The sequence below is a fragment of the Hemicordylus capensis genome, chromosome 11 (genome assembly GCF_027244095.1).
Source record: "Hemicordylus capensis ecotype Gifberg chromosome 11, rHemCap1.1.pri, whole genome shotgun sequence".
Taxonomy (NCBI): domain Eukaryota; kingdom Metazoa; phylum Chordata; class Lepidosauria; order Squamata; family Cordylidae; genus Hemicordylus; species Hemicordylus capensis.
Window position 1 is genome coordinate 21,371,517 of NC_069667.1, and position 21,006 is coordinate 21,392,522.

A 21,006-nucleotide genomic window follows, 5' to 3' on the forward strand; every position below is an offset into this window, starting at 1 on the left:
CAACTCCTGCCTATAGGCTTCCAGCAGCATCTGGTGGGCCACTGTGTGAAACAGGATGCTGGACTAGATGGGCCTCCTTGGGCCTGATCCAGCAGGGCTGCTCTTATGTACTTACAGTATTTTTAACACATGGAGTATATTTATGCAAATATGCATCAGCAGAAACATTTCAGCACGCAACCTATCATATTCCCATCCCATATATTTATTTCCCCATTCCCCACTCTGTCTCTAAAACACCTGGCACAGGTCATATTAACACTTGGCTGCCCAGCACAGTGCAGGCCAGCAGTGACCAACGCACCACGCGGGACAGTCTAAAGAGGATTGGGGGGTGGGGGCAGAGGGTGTGGAGGCCCTGGCCCAGCCCAGGGCCTTCTGAACCTTGAACTCAGAGCCCAAATATCAGAGAACTCTGAATACAGAGCAAGAATAGATGGAATTTACCCAACAAGAGAGTGACTCTGAATGTAAGACAATGCCTTAAAAGGTTAGAGGCTAAAAGAAAGATAAATCTGAATCTAAGATGACCGCCCGCCATGGGCGGTCCAAATGGCTTAATGCTCAAAATGGCTTAACTTTAGGCACTTCCTGCTACAGTAAAGCCACCTGTCTGGGAAAACAGACAGAATCAAAATATACCAGTGAACACAGGATGGGGCCAATCTGGGAAGAGCATCTAGGTTCCAAGTTCCCTCCCTGGCATTTCCAAGATAGGGCTGAGAGAGACTCCTGCCTGCAACCTTGGAGAAGCCATTGCCAGTCTGTGCAGACAATACTGAGCAAGATGAACTAATGGTCTTACTCGGTATAAAGCAACTTCCTGTGTTCCTATGGGTTCCTCAGAATTCCAAATTGACTATAGGGCAGGGGGTTCAAGCTGTGAGCCTCCTGCAGGTGTTGACCTGCAGTACCCACAGGTCAAATAATAACAAGTTTCCACAAGTCAAGTAATATTTCTTGGAGGGGGGCAGTCTGTACATTCCTACTAGAGGGGAAAGATGACACTGATTGCTGAGGGTGCTCCTCTCTCCAGACCACCTCCCTCCTGTACTTGGTATCTCTCGCAGCAGAACGGAGAGCAAGACAGCCGCCTGCTCAATCTGCAACACCCCTCTTTTTCTCCTCCTGCCTCTGCCTGGAGTGAACTCTCTTAACCTAGGGAGGTTTGGTCATCTGAATCATCCTCACTGTGCCTGGGGTTGAAGTGGAGTTTTCCACACTTCAGGGGCCCATCATGGTCAATATCCACCTTTGTGTCCATCATTGTTTTGATGGTCAGTTAATGGGATGGTTTTAATGCATGGTGGTATACAAATTTAACAATATATAAATAAACAAACAAACAATTGCATTGGGCAACTTGTCCTGTTGCCACCGGGTGGATTCCTGCACACAGACATGATTTCTGTTCCATGCTAAAGGAAGCCCTACCTGGTTTTGTCAGCATGGGTGAACTGCTGGGAGCCATGGCAGCAAACCCAATTCGGAAGCCCGACACTTACCCCGAGTTTTGGCCACAATTCTTTGAGGCTCACAGCTTGAACCCCCTGCCCTATAGTCAATTTGGAATTCTGAGGAACCCATAGGAACACAGGAAGTTGCCTTATACCGAGTCAGACCATTGGTCCATCTAGCTCAGTATTGTCTACGCTGACTAGCAGTGGCTCTCCAAAGTTTGAGGCAGGAGTTTTACAGCCCTCCTGGAGATACTGCCAGGAATTGAAACTGGGACCTTCTGCCTTACAAGGTTACAGGCAGGAGTCACTCCCAGCCCTACCTGAAGATGCCAGGGAGCAAACCTGGAACCTTCTGCCTCTGTCCCCTAAGGGTTCCTCAGGGGAACCCTTACAGCATTACTTGTAGCCTCCCATCCAAATCCAAACCAAGATGGACCTTGCTTAGCAAAGTAGCCAATTCATGCTGGCTACCACAAGACCAGCTCTGCTATCCACTTCCTGTAACAGCCACAAAGAGCAGATTATACACACCACTGCATGGGAAACAAATTTCAAATGAGACAGAAACCTCAGTGCCTACGGGTTGCTAAGGATTCATTTACAGGCAGAGTATGCAAGACATCAATCAGTTTAATTATGGACTGTTTATCAAACGGGTATGTGTGTAATATTTCCTTTCATGCATGTATAGGAAAGGCATGAGCCACGGTTTGTTCATTGCAGAGAAGAAAGCTCTGCCATCCCCAGAGGGCTTCTGGAAGTGACTAACGTTAGGATCAAATGTTGTGAGTAACTGGACAGATCCTTTGAAAATAGCAGCAATAAACAAATAGATTACAGGGGCCAGCTCAGCATCATTGGTGTAGCAAATCGATGAGTTGATAAGGGTCCCTTCTTGAAGCGCTGATTGTGGCTGATAAATTATGCAAAAGTAGCATCACTCCAGTACAGATTGAGGACCATGAAAAGATACTGAAGATGGACCGTTACCTTAAAGGCGAAGCAGTGGAGCAAAGTTATTAACAGCATTTTAAATGAGTTGGTTTGGAAGCAGAAAGCCTTTGCAAAACAGAAGGAAGGAACAAGGTAAGGTATCGAAAGTTAGCGACGGCATGGATTAATTCCCCCACAACTCCAAGGAAGTGTTTACTGGCTATTCTCTATTAAGAACAACCATGAGTTTATTAACAAAGAAGCATTCTGGGGCTGCACCAAAATGTATGCCACCAGTTTTGCCAGAAAATCCAATCACCCCCACCCACATGGGATCATGGGAGTTGTAGTCCAACATATGAAGGCAGGCCGAAGTTGAGCAGCACTGATCTTTGTGAAGCCTTTTGAAAGGCCCATCTAAATCTGAAGTATTATATAAATGCAAAGTATTTTTGCTAATCTTTCTTTATAAGATTATGGTAGTGGTATACACGGCACCATATAAAGTTAATAAGCAAAGAGAAGAAAAGTCTCTAACCTCATGGAACTTACAATGTAAAATATGCAAAAGGGGGGAAAACAGACGTTAAGAATGGCCAGAAAAGGGGAGAAGGGAGGAGGGAGGGAGGAATAAATGAATGTGAACAAATGCAATATTAATAGCATTTTCTTTCATCTGCCTTTTCCCTTCCAGGCTGTTGCAATTTCATTTTCAATAGCAATCATAACGTCCAAGGGGGTTGGGCTTCTCCATCTCCACCACCACCACACCACCACCACCACCACCACCACCACCACCACCACCACCTCTATCTCTATCTCTATCTCTATCTCTACCTCTATCTCTACCTCTATCTCTACCTCTATCTCTATCTCTACCTCTACCTCTATCTCTATCTCTACCTCTACCTCTACCTCTACCTCCACCTCTACCTCCACCTCCACCACCACCACCACCACCACCACCACCACCACCTCCTCCTCCTTCACTACCACCTTCACTACCACCTCCACCTCCATCATCTCCACCTCCATCATCTCCACCTCCACCTCCTGTCTCTGCTCAATCCTAGTCAACCATAGCTGTTCACGGGACAGCCCCCTTTCTCTTCTAAAGCCTGGAAGTTGTGGCCTCACCAACCAATCAAAATCCTCCCCTTCCATGTTCTCCCACTCACTTGAGGTCATTCCAGGTGTGATCGCTGAGTACAGTTGCGTTCTGCTTTCCATCCTCATCCCTTTCTGTGTAAACTGAGTATCTGTGGCCCGAGCATCACATGACCTTCTTATTCCCAGCTCCACCTGCACATGCTCCAGTAATTACAGCTGATGAAAAGAACTGATTTGGCAAATCCTGCTTAATCCAGACAGAATTCATGAGGGAATCCAATTTACCAAGGAGTGTAAATTGGGATAATTTACTTGTTGAGGAAGGTATGAATTGCATCTCCACCATCTTAGACAAGCTGCTGAACTTGGTACTAATTGTTTATGTTTGCCTTCTGGCAACTTTGCAAATGATCAAGAAACATCATTGTGATATTCAAATTTAACGTTCCTTGGAAGGACTTTGTTTCCAGAGGCATTCCACAGTCGTCAGATGAGCCTGCCACTTTATTTAATTGAAACCGAAGAGAGGAAACAAATTATGCAAAATACAATCATTATAATGAAAATAATTTTTTGAATCAATCATTCCATTTTTTTTAATCGCTAACATCTTTTGGTTGCACACAAAATGCCTATAAACAGCATCGCAGAAAGAAACTGCTGCTCATCTTTGCGGGGAGGCAATTTCCCCCACCCCATTAAAAAAACAACCAAACAAACCCAGCAATTACATAGGAACATAGCGTAGGAATCTGCCTTGTAGTGAGTCAGACTGAGTCAGCTCAGCATTGTCTACACCAGGGATTCTCAATGTGTGGGTCCCAAAATGTTATTGGACTTCAACTCCCATAATCCCTAACCAAAGGGCTCTGGGGCTGGGGGTTATGGGAGTCGAAGTCCAATAACATCTGGGGACCCAACGTTTAGAATCCCTGGTCTACACAGACTGGCAGCGGCTTCTCCAAGATTCCAAGCAGGAGTTTTGAAGGCACCACTGAGAGACCTTAAAGGCCAAGTTGAAGACAGATCATCCTGGAGAGAATATATGTGGTTGCTAAGAGTCAACACTGACTTGATGGCACTTAATCAATCAATCACCTGGAAGTGCCAAAGAATAAACCTGGGGCCTTCTGTATGCAAAACAGATGATCTACTACTGAGTTATGGTCCCATTTCCCAATGGGAATATCTTAAAGCAGACACAGAAGTCACCCATCCAAATGCAAACCAGGGCAGGTGCTGCTTAGCAAGAAGGACAGTCCATCCTTACTACTGCAACACCAGATCTCCTCCCCAAACAGTTCTAGACAATCATAAATGTCTAGAATAGCAATTCAAGTGGGGTTTTTTTTATGTCTGGCCTTTCGTCTCTCATACTAAAACAAAACAAAACAAAATAAAATAAAAGCTGCTGGTAGCATTTTTACAAAACTGGATCTCTACCACTGGCTATTTGCCAACTCACTATGCTTGCAACAGATTATATGAGAAAGCTTGTAAATTCAAAGGGAATTCCAAATCAGGCTGAGGGGGTTTGCCCACCATTGGACATTTCCTATTCCTAACACTGCCTATTTGTGTCTTTGTTTGTTTGTTTGTTTGTTTGTTTGTTTGTTTGTTTGCTCAGTTTAGATACCACCCTTCCTAAAGTGGCTCAGGGCAGTTTACATCAAAATCAAACACACAGAATAAAACCATTAAAATCATAAAACGTTGAAACCAGACTGAAATTAAAATTTGAACTAGATATCATTAAAAGCCAGGCTAAAGAGATCGGTCTGTAAGGCTCTCCTGAAGAGCTCCACAGAAGATAATCTTCTTATAACTATGGGGAATGCATTCCACAACCCAGGGGCGACAACCGAGAAGGCCCGATGGTGTGACCATAGACCAGGGCTGCTCAACTTTGGTCCTCCTGCAGATGCTGGCCTACAACTTCCATAATGCCTGGTTATTGGCCACTATGGCTGGGGATTATGGAAGCTGTAGTCCAAAAACAGCTGGAGGGCTGAAGTTGAGCAGCCCTGCCTCAGTTTACAAATAAAATGGATGAGGAGAGAAAGCAGAGTGCAGCTGTACTCAACAAGCACCTGAGAATACCTGGAGCTACCTCAAGTGAGTGGGAGGCAATGGAAGGGGAGGATCTTGATTGGTTCAGGAGGTCACAACTGTCAGCCTTTAATAGGCCCTTTGGAAGAGAAAGGGGGCTGTTCCCTGCACAGTGTCAAGAACCTGAGCCTGACGTATCACCCATCAGACACAAGCAGAGAAAGCTTGGGAGATGAGGGTCCAGAATGGGTCATAGACCTTCTTGTGCTCCAAGCGACTCCCAGTGTGTGAGGTCTGCCTGTGTGAAGGGGAAAGCAGAAACATAGGAAGCTGCCATATACCAAGTCAGACCCTTGGTCCATCAGGCTCAGTATTGTCTACACAGACTGGCAGTGGCTTCTCCAAGATTACAAGCAGGAATCTCTCTCAGCCCTATCTTGGAGATGCCAGGGAGGGAACTTGAAACCTTCTGCATGCAAGCCTGCAGGTGCTCTTCCCAGAGCAGCTCCATCTCCTGAGGGGAATATCTTACAGTGCTCACACACACGGTGTCTCCCATTCAAATGCAAACCAGGGTAGACCCTGTTCAGCAAAGGAGACAATTCATGCCATACTGGCCGGAACATCCATGAGCAGCATCCTAGATCACCCAAGTAGCTTAAAAATTCTAAATAAACCAATTGTGGGTTGTTGTTTTAAAAACAAAAACAAAACTAAAACCATCCTGATGGGGAAAAGCTTTGAAGTCTCAACACAACCATCACAAGCATTCCCAAGAAGTGGGCCCCCGTTAGCATTTGTGGTAATTAAGCATCAGCCGCAGCAGCCGGAAAACACAGAGCATTCACAACCATTTTCTTACCGCAAGCGTTAAGTAAGATTACCATGGCAACAGACGGAGATATTAAAAGGCTTAGAGAAATTCACATTTCAGCTGATAATTCATCCAGAGCTGCCTTGTTCTTTTCTCTTCATTACCCAGGACTGTGTTTTACAAAACAATTCAACTCTCTTAGTTTTATAGCATCTTTCAGTGTAGTGAGTTTTTTTGAAAGCGTAGAACCTACAAATCCAGCAAACAGGAGAGGGGTTGTTTCTTTTCCCATTAATAATAATATATATAGTTCTTCAAGGATGTGTACATTGGATTCTAATTTCCAACCATCCAGGGCAGTTCCAGTATGATTTCTTTCAGGGGTTGAACCGTTAAACCATTCAGGATTGGGCCCATCAGAGCTTTTTTAATTATTCAGTTCAGAACCAAATAGTTTATGAGTCAGGCTTACAAATTTTGTCCATTGGTACCATCTTAGGGAACAGATGCTCAAAGTGATTTTTGGCAATTCCTACCCTCCCCAGGAGATGGATAAAACAGAAAGCCAGCATTGGATTCTCACTGGAAGACAATACTGAGCTAGATGGACAAATGATCTGACTTGGTATAAGACAGCTTCCTATGTTCCTATGAGATTCATTTCTAGGGATGTGCACGAATCAATTTTTTCGTTTCGATTTGTACCTGAATCAAATCACCCTCGAATGACAAATATTGAATCCACTCTCATTTCCTACCAGATTATCTACTCTCAGAACACCTCAGAAACAACAAAACCCAGTGCCCTGTGGGCTTGTGGGTGGTTGGCACCCTATGTGCACTACACCACCATTTGCTCTGGACCAGCCTGGTGCCCCCCAAATGGAGTTATGGGGTTGCTGAAATCCCCATCACAGCCCTCTGGGACTGACAGTGAACAACACTGGTATAGACAATAATGAGCAAGATGGACCAATGGTCTGACTCAGTGTAAGGCAGCTTCCTATGTTCCTAAATAGACCAATGGTCAATGGTTGATCCTCCCACCTGCCCAGAGACAGGGCCAAGAAGCTTTGAGCTCATGGAGCCCCCTTGGAGGATCCACCCCCTAAATCTCTAATTTCACCCAAAAGGGAGTCAGTGGGGGTGGGGGGGTGTGACCTCTGCCTGTTTAATTTAGGCCCTTTAAATTACAGCTAACTTTATCAGACTTTGGAATGTAAGGAAGCCAGAGAGTGCAGCGGACTGTAATTAAAGCCACCATTTGTTACTTTTGATTTCTTACATTGGGTTGCTGTAGAGATATCTATCAATAAAGATATTAAACTGCTCCTCCAGCAGAGAATTAATCAGTCTAAGTCTCCTACACCAAGGTATGTTCTTTTTTTTAAAAGCCCTACCATAAAATGGAGGGAGGAGAGCTGGTCTTATGACAGCAAGCATAAATTTTCCCCTTTGGTAAGCAGGATCTGTCCTAGTTTGCATTTTAATGGGAGACAACATGTGTGAACACTATAAGATATTCCCCTTAGGGTTGCTGCCAGTGGTCCCTCTATTTTTTTCATCTGTGTGCAGAATGAGTTTTATTCTGGGTGGAAGTATCAAGGCAGTGTGTGTGCACCCGCATTCAGAGTTGGGCCTTCCAGATTCAACCTGAGTGGGTATCTCCAAGGTAGGGTTGAGAAAGACTCTTGCCTGCGATCTTGGAGAAGCTAAATACAGGTAAATACAGAGATTCCTGCCTGCAACCTTGGAGAAGCCACTGCCAGTCTGTGAAGACAATACTGAGCTAGATAGACCAATGGTCTGACCCAGTATACAGCAGCTTCCTATGTTCCTATGTACTGAAACCCAAGAGCAATGTAACATACCCAGAGCAACGTTCTGTCCCTCAGTGAATTTATTTTCTCATTAAGCCACGAAGTTTTCATTTTAAATCTCAGAGACAGCAAGAAGAAATTCTTAACTCTGGCCTCTTTTCATGATTTCTCATGGGATTTCAGGCAGGCAGCAGAAGCTTGTTGCTCTAATTAGCACAGCAAACAGCAAGTTTGCTTGAATATAAGAATGAGGGGAAATGAGAAATATTTCAGAGCATGCACCAAGACATGTACTGTAGTATATGGCAAGGAAAACATGCAAAGGAAAAGAGAAAGGACTTTTGAAAAGACTTCACCAAGAAAGCCTTCCTCTTAGAGGCAAATGAAGAGAGACATGATCGAGATGTATAAAATTATGCATGGAGTACAGAGAGTGGACAGGGAGAAATTTCTCTCTCTCACACACACAACACTAGTACCAGGGGTCATCCCATGAAACTGCAAGCCAGGAAGTTTAGGACTGACTAGAGGAAGGACTTTTTCACAAAGCACATAATTAATCCATCGAATTATCTGCCACGGGATGTGGTGATGGCTGCTAACTTGGGTGGCTTTAAAAGGGGCCTAGACAAATTCGTGGAGGACAGGTCTATCACTGGCTACTAGTCTGAGGGCTATAGGCCACCTCCAGCCTCAGAGGCAAGATGCCTCTGAATACCAGTTGCAGGGGAGCAACAGCAGGAGATCGGGCATGCCCTCACCTCTTGCCTGTGGGCTTCCCAGAGGCATCTGGTGGGCCACTGTGGGGAACAGGATGCTGGACTAGATAGGCCTTGGACCTGATCCAGCAGGGATGTTCTTATGGGGGGGGAAACCTGGGAACATGAATCTTAAAGTTCCAGTCTTGGGGGGAATGTCAATGACACACGAGCCTGAAATCCAGTGGAAGAGTGATTTCAGACACGCATGGTCCTTTCATGCAATCTTTGATCATGCAATTATCTTACATTGCTGAATGCATGAAGTGACTGGATTTAAAAGCGCTGTGTTTCAGGTTACAGGAGGGGAAGGGCCCCTCTGTATGATGCTAACAGAGTCAGTCTTGGGGTGGAGAGATGGTCTTGCGGTAGTGAGCATGAAGTGCCCCGTTTGCTAAGCAGGGTTCACATTGGTTTACATTTGGATGGGTGACTACATGTGAGCCCTATGTCCTGTAAGATATTGCCCTTTGAGCATGGGTCTATAACTCAGTGGTAGAGCATCTGTTTTCATGAGGAAAGTCCCCAGTTCACTCACTGGTAGCATCTCCAGGGATGAAGCACTCACCTGTCATGTTCTTCCCTGTGTTTACTGTGTCACTGAAATGACTGTGTCGTTACAGTGACTGTGTCACTGAAATCATGACTGGATGGCCAGTACATTGGCTCAATTCACTATTCAAGCAGATCTCCCTGCAATGCATGTGCATTTACCCAAGGTATGTCCCAAGAATAAGGTTCCCACTGTGACACTGTTGTCATAATTGTTATAATACCTGATAGCTTCTTTTATCAGGCAGTTAAATATTTGGAATTCAGCGGTGGGTGGGGGAGAGGCATATTTCCATATTAAACTGTTTCATCGTGATTATTAGATTTAAAAAAGAGGAGGCTTTAACCAAGCACACAAACATATACCACCAAGCAAACAGCACAGTAATTGCCTAAACAGGACACGTGTTATTACGACAAATGAAATTAATGTGTTACAGGTTGCCTTTTGTTGGGCACTTTTAAGGAATGATTCCACCACATTAAAGCGGTGTTTTCTTTTTCCAGTTATTATCATGTAACAAAATACATGTACTTGCTATTGTGAATTATATTCTCATAATGGATGTCGAGCATGGTATATTGTTTCAAAATAATTATCCCTCCAGGTGGTAATTACTTCCAGTTGCTAATTACAGAAATGTCTCTACAGCATGTTGGTACTCCACTAATTCTATAGGAACAGCAGCGTGTTCTAAGTATAAATGTCGACAGATTGTGGTATCCCTGCTCCAGCCCAGTGGTTCTTCTCATGCAGAAGTTCCTACATTCAGTCCTCAGCATCTTCACCTAAGAAATCAGGTAGCAGATGTTGGGAAAACCGTCTCCTTGTAACCCTGGAGATCTCCATCTGGACAAAGGAAGCTGCCATGTACTGAGTCAGACCATTTGTCCATCTAGCTCAGTATTGTCTTCACAGATTGGCAGCGACGTCTCCAAGGTTGCAGGCAGGAATCTCTCTCAGCCCTCTCTCTTCTGATCTTCCCAGAGCAGCTCCATCCCCTGAGGGGAACCTCTTACAGTGCTCACACTTTTAGTCTTCCATTCATATGCAACCAGGGCAGACCCTGCTTAGCTAAGGGGACAAGTCATGCTTGCTACCACAAGACCAGCTCTCCTCTCCTCTCCTCTATAGGTAGAACTGGGTTTGATGGAAAATGAATGCGATGAATACTTATATACTGCTTTTCAACAAATGTTCCCAAAATGGTTTACAAATATATAAAAGAATAAATAAAACTAGCCGACCCCGCACAGAGCATTTGTGTGTTCTTTGGGGACGGTGGTTCCCCCTCCACACCACCTGCTTCTGCCCCTTTCTTCCCCCCTCTTCCCCCCCTTCTTTCTGCCCCCATTGGGCAGGCCCAAGCCCAAAGCCAGGCCTGGGATTGGGCCTGTCTCCACCACCACATCCCAACGCATCCCCACATCCCCACGCATTTCTGCCCACCATGTACATCCAGCTGGCTTAGAGAATTAATTATATAGATGTCTCCCTGTCCCCAAAGTCGCCAGAAAATAGGCCCTGTCCCTGCTCAGTCACTTGGGAACCTGAAGTGCATGCCACCTCCACCCCCCAAATATCAAGGTCTCTGTTCTCCCTAAATCGCTGTTGCTTTCAGGCTGAAATCCTAGGCATGCTTATTTATGAGGAAGCCTATTATTATTATTATAGTATTAGTATTATTAATATTTCCAAATAAACATCCATTGGACTTATTTATGTTTATATTCTGCTCTTCATCCTAAGACCTCCAGGTGGTTAACAAGCTAAAACAATAAAATGCAACAAAACATAAAAACAAGATAAAACAATTAAACTCAATTTTAGAAAAACAGGGGAGAAAGCTAACCAGAAAAAATTAATAACAGCAAGGACAGCTCATTGAACAAAAGCCAATCAACTTCATCTTTGGGACAAACTTGCTCTAACTAATATAAACAAGAGATTAATCCTGTTTAGGGATGTGCATGGATCTATTTTTTTCTCCATTCGATTTGTACCCAAATCAAATTACCCCTGATTTGTGGGGGGTCCGAATCTGGCCAGCTAGCACAGGGGCGATTTGTTTTGTCCACAAATCTCCCAGAACAGGTAGATTTGGCTACAAATTGTTTTATACCAGAAGTGATTCGTACATCCCTACTCCTGTTGATACAGGAACTATATGCTGACACTAAAATAACGCTGGATGGTGCTGTAAGTTATTTTCAGAGATGACGTAGGGTTAGGGTTAGAAGAGGAGAATAGTCCAAAGAGTGGCCCTCTGCCTTTCTGGGATGCGGTTGCTACAGGATATTCCTACCTGTGGGCCAGCAGGAAAAAATCCCTGTGAGCCAGATCTTCTTGTTGACGTTGTGCAAGCCTGGCCTACATAAGTCACATGTTAGGTCCTCATGGGCTATCTTGGTGAAAGAACACAGCCTGAACACTGACACTGCACATTCTCCACAGTGTCTACCCAGCTGGGCTGGCAGCATAGCAGCACCTGGAGGGATGAGTCCAGAAGCCAGGTCTGATAGCATCAGGAACACAGAGCTGGCCAGGTAGATGAATCAGGACCACAGGATTCAGGCAGAAATCAGGAGCTGAGAACGCTCCAGGAATCAAGCCAGGCAATCCACCAGGAACCAGAGCAGAGGACTGATGCAGACATTAAGGGTCAGGAGCATGCAGAAGGTCAAAATCAAGTCACCTCCAAGTCAGAGGGTCAAGACAGAAGCCAAGAGTCAAAGCCACACCAAACTGGTCCAGTAGTCAGGAGCCAAAGAGATCAAGCAGGTAAGCAGGAGTCACAAACAGGCCAGAAGTAGACAGGAGATGCTCACCAGATCAAGGAACCTTGATACTGAGGCAAGGTTTGCCCCAACCAAGAAGCTGTTTTATACTGCCACAATGAGAGGTCGTCTGGAGTGGGCCTGCTCAAGGCTTCAGAAGCCAAGCCAAGGAGTCTGCTTGCAATATGGCAGTCTACCACAAGAGGCAGCAAAGGACAGGGCTTCTGAGCAGGCAAGGCATGACACAAAGCTAGAATGTCAACAAAACACTCATACCTACCCATCCCAGATGCTATGCTAAGAGTTCTCTTTCTCCTTCCAGTCTCTTTTGCTAAACCAAACACCTCAAGAAAATGATCTTAAACTCTCTTGGCTTGCACAACACTCTTCCAAGGGTCACAGAGAGTTCCCGTGCACTCCAGGAATGCAATATTTCATTGGGAGATTCAAATGACATGTTGAAATTCAAATTTCAGTCCTGGAGAGCTGGAGCTGTTGGAAAGGAATGGGAAACCATTCCAATTAAAGATTTCCGAACGTTGGAGGAGATAATGCAGTTTTCCTCCTGGAGTGCTTGGGCCTCCAGTGACCATGCTAATGGGTCCATTAAGCTTCCACACTGTGTGTTTTGTGCCTTCATAACTGACAAACCCAACTGCAGCCCTCTGGCAATTTTTATTTATTCCTTCATCCACCGTAGTTGACTTGCTGCTTTTCTAGATAACAAATGGAAATATGCAACATTTTACAGGAGGGTGATGGGCAGAAACAGCTGGCATTAGAAGCAGGAACTTTTACATCTATGCTCCATGACCATGTGTGAAGGGTTCCCAGACATCAGAAGTTGAGCCATGGGCAGCAGTCTCTAGTGGACGCAGGCCCAAAGCCAGGACTGGGAGGGACAGAAACATCCCAGCCAGGTGTCAAGCCATGTACACAGTCAGGAGCCAGAGGGGTCAAGACAGGAGCTGAGAGCCAAGTAGCAAGATGGAGGTCCAGCCAATTAGCAGTCAAGGGCCAGAGGGTCAGAATAGGGACTGAGAGATAGAAACAAGCCAAGGGTCACATCAGAAGAGACAGCAAGATAACTGCACCAGCCCAAGAAGACTTTGGCATTGAGGAAAAGTTAGGCTACCCCTCCCCAAATGGTTTTGTAACCCTTCTCTGGGCATGTGGGCTGGGGTTTGACCCAGGGGGAAAACAGCTCTTCACCATCTAAGACAGGTTTCAAGCCTCCTGGAGAAGAGAGCCGGTCTTGTGGTGGCAGGCATGCATTGTCCCCTTTGCTAAGAAGTGCCTCCCTAGTTTGCATTTAAATGGGAGACTAACTTGACAAAGAGGCACCTTTTAATGTGGTGATTCTCTTTATTTAGCAGGGGGAGAGCAACTGGCCCTATCCACCCCCAGCACAGTACCTCCAATGACTGTTGCTGGTGTCTGTCTTATGTTTCTTTTTAGATTGTGAGCCTTTTGGGGACAGGGAGCCATCTTATTTATTTATTATTTCTCTGTGTCAACTGCCCTGAGCCATTTTTGGAACGGCGGTATAGAAATTGAATAAATGATGATGATGATGATGATGATGATGATGATGATGATACATGTGAGCATGATAAGATATTCCCCTCATGGGATGGAGCCACTCTGAGAAGAACAGATCCCCTCCCTGGTTCCTCCAAGACAGGGCTGAGAGAGATTCCTGCCTGCAACCTTGGAGAAGCCATTACCAGTCTGTGAAGACAATACTGAGTCAGAAGGACCAATAGTCTGACTCTGTAGAAGGCAGCTTCATATGTTCTTATGGTATTATGGGGAAATCCCAGCACTGAAACAATTCAAGCTTCTGCCTAAGGCCTAAGATCAGCTTCAGGTCACAGTTTTCATCTACGGTAGATCATGGTGCAGCAGCAAAGGTTTAAATACGCCCCCTCCCCATGAAATTTGGTCCCAGTCTTAATTGGGACCTCACAGTTTCTATTGAGATTTTTTAAAATAAAGGGGGAAACTATACATTTTATGCATGTCTGACTCAGTAGAAGGCAGCTTCCTCTGTTCTTCCTCTGTTCCTATATAAAACTCTACTGCAGTACAACAGAAAGGAGAATATATGTTGCAACACAAAGATGTTTCCGCCAGCAAGCTGAGAGCACTAATAGAGAGGTGAAAAGCTGCAAGCACAAGGAGACAGTTGATTCTTCTTGTCGTTTTAAGCCCAGTTCTACAATTTGTCTTCGGGATGGCAAATTGTAATGCCTATCTTTAGAGGAAGAGGACCATTGTCAAAGTATCAGAGAACAACCCATTGAAAGTGGATGACTGTTGCTTACAAGGAACACCAAAAGCTTTTACTAGAAGCAAAGAAGATTGGAAGAAAAACATAGATCCCAAAAGATGGAGCCACAGGAGAAAGATGGTGTGGAGTGGCCCTGGAAGGAGAAATTACAGAGCACCAACTAAAGGAGATAGGACACCTTTGGACAGCACGCCAAACCAGAGGCAACCATGGTTGGGGTTTGTGGTCATCTGAATGTGGGAACCCTCGGTTTCCACTCAAAAAGCAACCTGAGGTTAATGACCACAAACCTTTATTGTCACCCTCAGTTCCTGTTCAGTTTCGGCCGTGAAAACTATGGTTAGAAAGCAGTGCCGAGTTGTCTGAAGGCTGCCGCTGCTTAGAACCAGAGATGAAGACAGGAAGCTCCTCCTTCTCTCCATCCTCAATTGGCTACCATGGCTGTCCGTTATAAGAAGGAGGAAGCCCGTCCAACTCAGTCTCGCAGACTCCATACAGGAACATCTGGGAGTGCAGTGAGTGAATGGGGGCATGTTATTTGTGAAGGCAGCCAGAAATTCATCAAAGTCTCTGTCCAGGGTGCTGAAATGCCTCTGTTGGCTCTATACTAGGGCTTCAGAACTGCAGTCTTCCAGCAGCTTGTTCCATGGCAGCAGCCATCATTTCTAGTCACAGTGGCTAATAGGTAAGGATTGGGAGTTGTAGTCTAACAACAGCTGGAAGCCTGAAATGACATAGCTGGAGGCCTGAAAGTTGATATAGCCAAGTTGATGTGTTCTAGACCTGAGCTGAAAATTCTACATGGAAACATTTCTGTTCCAATGGGAGGAAGAGGAAAGAGGCAGCCAAAATTGAACATAAGAATACAGCCCTGCTGGATCAGGCCCAAGGCCCATCTAGTCCAGCATCCTGTTTCACACAGTGGCCCACCAGATGCCACTGGGAGCCTACAGGCAGGAGTTGAGGGCATGCCCTCTCTCCTGCTGTTGCTCCCCTAGCAACTGGTCTCCAGAGGCATCCTGCCTTTAAGGCTGGAGATGGCCTGTAGCCCTCCAACTAGTAACCACTGATAGACCTCTCCTCCATGAAGTTATCCAAACCCCTCTTAAAGCCATCCAGGTTGTTGGCTGTCACCACATCCTGTGACAGAGAGTTCCACAAGTTGATGATGCATTGTGTGGAAAAGTACCTTCGTTTGTTGGTCCTAAATTTCGTGGCAATCAATTTCATGGGATGACCCCTGGTTCTAGTGTGATGTGAGAGGGAGAAGAATTTCTCTCTATCCACATAACTGCTTTATGTCTTTTTCATTCGGAAACGATACATTTCATGCGTCACAAATAAAGATACAGCATACACTGACTGGCAGCAGTTCTCTCTCATCTCGGACAGAGGTCTCTCTCCAGTCCACCTGGAGACACCTGGGATTGAACCTAGGCCTTCTGACAAGTGAAATCCATGCTCTGCCGCTGGGCAGCAGACCTTCCTATTACAGCTATAAAAGGTACAGTTGGCCAAAGCGAGACCTGCAGTATTTGCATCAGCCTTTCCCCCAGTTAACATCATTTCAGATTCCCTACCATTGGTGATCTGTCCACCTGGCGGAGACCCCGACAGACAGCTGGTGTGCAGCAGAAGTTCAAAACACCATCAGTACAGGTGATGGGCGATGCATGGGAACGCCAGCTCTTCCCTTCCCCGCAAGCCAAAAATAAAACTTACCTAACCAGAGAACAAAGCTGCACCACGGGCCATCAAGAAGGAAGGGGGAGTCTCATCAGGGGGGTTGGAGCTGTCATTTGAAATCTCTGTGTGTTCGGGCAGCAGTGATGCTGCAAAATAAACCCCGGGAGGCATTCCTTCCATCTGCTTTGTGCTTTAGACACCAGGATCAACACAAACCGGGATATGACAATTGAGAATCGTTTTCTTCCTCTGGAGCTGCTTTGCAGAAGCAGAGGAAAGTGGGAGCCTGATGTTCTTCCTAAGCCATTTTGGAAGGGTGGGAGAAAAAAAATCAAATAAATAAATAATAATACATAATAAATGGAGGGAAGGGGCTGATTGGTGATCTAAAGGTAAGCAAAGTGTGCCCCCCGCCCAATGTTTTGTATAGAGAAGGGGGAACATAGGAAGCTGCCACATACTGAGTCAAACAATGGATCCATCAAGCTCAGTATTGTTTACACTGACTGGCAGCAGCTCTCCAAGGTTTCAGGCAGGAGTCTCTCCCAGCCCTACCTGGAGATGCCAGAGAGTGCCACTAACCTTGCAGTCGAAAGTGCTCATGGGTGATCACCCATCCAAATACCATCCAAGGTGGATACTGCTTAGCAAAGAGGACAATTCATGCTCACTATCAGTGATGCAGCGGGGAAATGCTTGACTAACAAGCAGAAGGTTGCCAGTTCGAATCCCTGCTGGTACTATATCGGGCAGCAGCGATATAGGAAGATGCTGAAAGGCAGAATCTCATACTGCAATGGAGGCAATGGTAAACCTCTCCTGTATTCTACCAAAAGAAAACCACAGGGCTCTGTGGGTGCCAGGGGTCAAAATTGTCTTGATGACTTATTTTGCCATCTGTTTGTGTGATTTATTCAAGGAAAGCAACTTTCCCAGATAATCCACACAATGTTTTCTCTGTTATTTGGGGGTAACGCAGGTAGTAAGCCTCTGCCTAGCTTCCATAGGAACATAGGAAGCTGCCTTCTACTGAGTCAAACTATTGGTCCATCTAGCTCAGTATTGTATTCTGCATGCAAGCATGCAGGCACTCTTCCCGGAGCAGCCCCATCCCCTAAGGGGAATATCCTGCAGTGCTCATATGTACTCTCCCATCCATATGCAAACCAGGGCAGACCCTGCTTACCAATTCTTGCTTGGTGGACAATTCTTGCTTGCGACCACAAGACCTGCTTTGAGAGCTGACCTTCCAAAGATTAAACGAAACATTACTTTACACTCCCCGGACTATCCAGCCTGGGGAACTGCTGGCTTAGAATTTAAGATAGCCAAGCATTAGGGTGTGTGTGTGGTGGGGGTTGGATTATGTTTCCCCCGCTTTGAAGTTTTTCAGTTAAGTCCAACCATATAATTCTGCTTTGGAAATTAGAAAGAAAGAAAAAAAAACCAAGCATGTTAATTTTGACTCCGGCAACCCGACCCCACATTGTATGCCTGTGATAAAGAAAAGCTGCTTTGCGGGGAATACAATGTGTCTTCTCAGCTGCATCTCCCCAGCCCTTCAATGAAGATTGAACACCTAACAGTGGGCCTGTTTTAATTAAGGAACTAATGTTATTTTAAAAGGAAGGGAGGGACATCCCGTTCATTGAGTAACTCAGGGCCTGCCTACCAATATGTTTCTCTAATTAAGCTATTCAGCCTCCGATTAAAATGGCTGTCCAAAGCATCTGCAAATTGATTCATCCGTTGGAGACATTCAAAACGAGGAACGCCGGACGAAACTGACAGATTAATTTGGTGTAACCCTGCCAACAATACTAATGTTCTATTTCTCCCAGGGCTGGTTGGTGCAGGCGCCACCGGAAGGCAGCAGTGGGAGGAACCTTTAGGTGTAAATTCATAGGTGTTTACCTCCCATCTCGCCAAACTGGAAAGCTCTTCCCAACAGAGGCATGCTGCCCAGCACCCGCTGCAGCGGCGGATCGGCTCCACCACTCAGTGGGCCTCTGCACATGCGTGGGGGCCATTTGCGGGCCATTTGCATAGCTCCACATGCGTGGGGGCCATTTGCATAGCCGATCCTCCACTGCAGCGGGTGCTGGGCAGCGTGCCTCTGTTGGGAAGAGCTCTCCGGTTCGGCGATACGGGAGGTAAGCACCTATTAATTTACACAAAAAACTGCCTCCTTCCACCCACCACCACTGCCACTGAACAGAAGAACATCCCCCCTGGATGGGAAACAGCATGGGAGCCAGTGTGGTGTAGTGGCTAGAGTGCTGGACTAGGACCACGAAGACCCCAGTTCAAATCCCCATTCAGCCATGAGACTTGCTGGGTGACTCTGGGCCAGTCACTTCTCTCTCAGCCTAACCTACTTCACAGGGTGGTTCTGAGGAGAAACCTAAGTATGTAGTACACCGCCCTGGGCTCCTTGGAGGAAGAGCGGGATATAACATGTAAAAATCATCATCATCATCATCATCATCATCATCATCATCCCAGGTCCTTGGGAAGGACTCAATGTCTGGATAAAGCAAACCAGTCAATAACACCTATCTGACTGTGTAAACAAGAAATAATAATAATAATAATCAGGCCCAAGGCCCATCTAATCCGGCATCCTGTTCCACACATTGGCCCACCAGATACCTCTGAGAAGCCCACAGATGGGGGGGTGAGGGCCTGCCTCCTCCCCTGCAACTGGCATTTAGCCACATGGTGCCTCTGAGGCTGGAGGTGGCCTCTAGCCACCAGGACTAGTAGATGAGAACATAAGATTCCTCCCTCTCTCACCACACCATGTCATCCCCTGGAACTGTTTGCCAGGAAATCTAGGACTGACCAAATGGAACTACTTTTTCACATGGAGCATAAATAACTCTGATACAGGGTGTCGTGATGGCCACCAGCTCAGGTGGCTTTTAAAGGCGCTTAGACAAATTCATGGAGGACAGGCCCCTCAATGGCTACTCGACTTAATGGCTATGGGCTTCCTCAGCTCAGTAGTGGGAGGCTTCTGAACACCAGTTGCAGGGGCTTCATCTTCTGCTTAGAGGCTTCTCAGGGTCCTCTGGTGGACCACTATGGGGAAACAGGATGCTGGGCTGGATAGGTCTTGTGCCTGATTCAGGAAGGCTGTTCTTATGTTCTTTTATTTGGTGTCTTTTTGAGAAAGTGTTTTATACCATTACGTGAGTACTGGGAGTCTACTGCAATGCATTCTGATTTTTGAGTTTGTGATTCTTTGTGGATTTTTTATTTTGGATGTATATAAACAGTATTAATTGTGTTTGGTTGTTTTTGAAGGTTTATTGTGGGTAATAGAGGTGTTGTTTAGGTTTAGTTCTAATTTTTATGAGTCCCAACTTGCCATGGCAGGAGAACAGTCAACAGAGCTTGGTTGTTGAATGAACTATCCAGAGAAATTCATCTGTAAGCTGGAAGTTCTTAAGATACCCCAATTTCAGACCATTTCAGGCTTTCAGAGTCAAGACTAGCACTTTGAATTGGCCCCAGAAGTTAATGAACCCATGACCAGGTTGTTAAACTGTTTATGGGAGCTGTCCCTCTGAAAAGACATTTGACACAGAGCTCTCTGTCTTTAACCTGATGGCTTCTGTATGATACATTTAATCCAAGAGGTTCGGATTCACATAATAACATCCACAAAGAATCTAAGTTGTACATGTCATGAAACAGAACGCTCGGATTAGACGTTCACACCTAGTTTGTGCTTTCTCACTTGAGAAACACATTAACACTCACTCCTAAAGGAGTGTTAATCCCTATGTTAATTGGGGATTAATGATTCTAGCTAAACAGGGTGCTAATTTGAAGCCCTTAGATGATGATAAAAAACACCTCCTGATAGACCAAAATCTTAAACATCAATGGAACAATGATTTAATGGATGGGGGGGAAGCACAAAAGAAATAGGTGACACTCCTTGTAGTCCCCTGCTAAGTGAGCAAAGAGACACCTGTTAAAGTGGTGATTCTCTTATATTTAGCACGGGGAGAGCAACTGGCCCTATCCAACCCCAGCACAGCATCCCTCCAGTGGCTGTCACTGGTGTTTACCTTATTTTTCTTGTTTAGATTGTGAGACCTTTGGGGTCAGGGGACCATCTTATTTATGTGTTTGTTTTTTCTATGTAAACCTCTTGGAGAACTTTGGTTGAAGAGCGGTATATAAATATCAGTAGTAGTCGTAGTCATAGTCATAGTCATAGTCATCGTCAAATGACTCCTTGAAAATCATTGCTGGTGAGACTGGGCATTTGCTAAGGCCCTAAGAACAGCAACAGTTCACCCTCCTCATCCATTTTCACTTTCCACAGATCAGCCAAGCAGCATGAGAGAACTCTTAGCTCTGCCTTTTCCAGAGGGCCCAATGAATTGACTGAAATCCATGGGGAAGAACCAGGGACAGAGCCACCATTGAGCGAATAGGTTCAAAGGACCTGGGCGGCCACTCATTGGGCGGCCGATCTTGCGCCCCAGACACGCCCCCTGTGTCTGATGTCAGCCACACAGCAAACGTCGCTCTGGCTGGATTCAGCTCCCAAATGGGGCTGAACATGAATGTCCCCTTTGCTAAGCAGGGCTCTCTTGGGTTTTCATTTGGATGGATGACCACATATGAACGCTATCTGCTGTACGGTCCATCTTTTAAATGCATTATTTCTCTGTGTAAACTGCTTTGGAAACTTGTGTTGAAGAGCAGTAGATAAAACGGAGAGGAGAGCTGG